This window comes from Gavialis gangeticus, unplaced genomic scaffold (assembly GCF_001723915.1).
Source record: "Gavialis gangeticus isolate Ggan-Ray unplaced genomic scaffold, GavGan_comp1, whole genome shotgun sequence".
Taxonomy (NCBI): domain Eukaryota; kingdom Metazoa; phylum Chordata; order Crocodylia; family Gavialidae; genus Gavialis; species Gavialis gangeticus.
The window spans coordinates 14675283-14677736 of record NW_017728994.1 but is presented as its reverse complement, the minus strand read 5'-3'; positions in this window follow the sequence as shown (position 1 = coordinate 14677736).

Sequence of the window (2454 nt, the reverse complement as noted above, 5' to 3'; positions counted from 1 at the left end):
TCAGGTCCCTTCCAACCCTACAAACTATGAAATTATGAATTTAATTCTATCCTTGCTGAAATGGACACAGATGCAGTAGATGATTTTACAAGGTAATTGAGAAATGAAGCCACTTTAAGAATAGGATTAAGAAACAAATATTTTTAAATAATTGTATCTTGCTACCCTTAAGAAAAACATTTTGATTTTTTACTCTTTTATCAGGTAAGTAAAGAAAATTGTTGATGTTAAACACAAATAAAGTGAGAGATAATAACTGATAGACATTGACATTGACAATGACAAACAAAAAAAGCTATTTTTTTTATATCGCCACTAGATGCTCCACTATAACTGCTACTTTAAGGCCAATAATGTAACCATATTTTGCACCAAACTCCTAGTAGGACACCAATAATATATTAATAATTATGTATAGAAGAAATATATCCAGATGTAAAATTCAAATACAAGAAACCTGTATTACTCTGACATGAGGGTGAAAGCAGTCTGTTCAGCTGAACAGGAAGTCTTCTTTTTCCATTGTGCGGAGGACTTTGGACTGCATTTTGCTCTAACTATGTAACATGGAGGACTACGTACCCATGTAACATTGTGCCATCCCTGCAAAGCCTGTGCAAATAAACCAGTAGGCACAAAGGAGAGACTAGTATATGGGCATTCCTAGAAGCACAGTAGTTCAATCCAAATGTTTTGACATGCAAGTAGGCATTAACTACTATTCTACCCTGTCTAAGTCTTGTTTGGGGTTAGGAAGAGACTAACTTCTGTTCCTACCCACCTAAATACCTACAAAGCCCTCCCCATTTACTCTACTTGTGTGAATTGCCTTTTACTATAGCCATAAATAAAGCATAAAGGCAGAGAGTTTTTATTTTATTTTTTTGAGTGGGGGGGCAGGAAATGTAATCTAGTAGCAGTAGCTTCTTTTTCTCTTTCCCTATCCATGAAAATTTGTCCATACTAATTATGTCAAAATTCGCCTTACTTTTGTTACTACCCTAAAACTAAAAAAATAAGGCTACCCCCCGCCCCGCAGACAGAAACATTCTGGAATTCCAACTTCTCTGCATGTCATTCTGCGCTGAGGAGACCAGGTTAGTGTTTAAATACATCAATAGCTCCTGGACATTAATGACAGACCAGGCAGGTAGAGGAGGATGTGTATGATATGGAACAGGCTACCTAGAGAATGACTGGAACAGGCTACCTAGAGAAGCTGTGGAAACTTTCAAGAGCAGGTTAGACAGACACTTGGCTTAGATGGTTTAAACAGGGATGATCCTGCCTTGAACAGGAGGGGGCTGGACAAGATGATTTCGTGAGGCCCATTCCAGTTCTACTTTCCTTTAATGCTGCACTTTTTAGGTCCTAATCTTAGGTTTCTCTATATTTTAAAGTATTTTGGTGGAACAGAAAACCTACTGTCTTACTATTATGTACATTAGGGGCTTATTCCTATGAAATTGCATATTATTCTATCCTCCTTGTTAGCCATGAACCTTGTTGCAAAGCAGTCGCATTGGATTAAACTGACCTTTTTGAGTTAAATATGCCTTAATCCCATTGAAATCAATAAAACTACAAAAGTTAACCTGGTGTAAGTTTTCTTGTGGGCCTTATTGTTGGCCTACAATGTATGAAGAGTATATTAACAATACAGAAGAAAGTGAAATAATGAGGGAGCTTTGGAGTGACTTCTTCAAGATCCTTTTGCAGCTCCCTTAAAGCAGATAAGAATGACTCTTTTGATGTCAACAGGATTGAATCTGAAATGATTTGGCATAAGTTGCTGGCAGACAAATTGTCTCTTGTAGGGATTTTGACTCCACTGAAGGTGAAATAAGCAAATTGTACTGTTGCATCAAGAAAATCAGAAAAAAAAATAAGTCCATTGAAGAAAATGGAAAGCTTCTATTTGACTTTAACTGATTTGGGCTCAAACAGTGATAGAGAATATAACGAAGTTGGACTTTTAAAAACACAATGGGAGTATATCTAATAATGTAGGATAAAAGCCTTTAGATTTATAATTGAGTCTCTTTCAAGATATCTGTTCTCATCAGAGAACCAACTGGAAAGAAGGAAGCAAGGATTTTAGTTCTTCCTAAAAGATTTTTCTGTAAAAAGCAGCATGACAGTGGAAGACATGGAAGATTTTGGTATTGGAATTTGGGCCTTGCTTCAGGAAATCACTTTTGCTTTTGTGTTTTCCATACCCCTGACAGTGACCTTTTTCTTGAACTGGGTCCTAGTTCAGAGATGGCAAATATAACTTAAATTAGTTTATATTAGAATGATTTTTCATGAAGTGTTTAATAATATTACTGAACACATTTATAGTAAGGACATATTTGTTCATATTTCTAAACTATGATATGTACATAACACTTGCATTTCAAGGTTAGAAGAATGCACATTTGTTCTCAAAAATGTTCATAGAATCAGCACAGC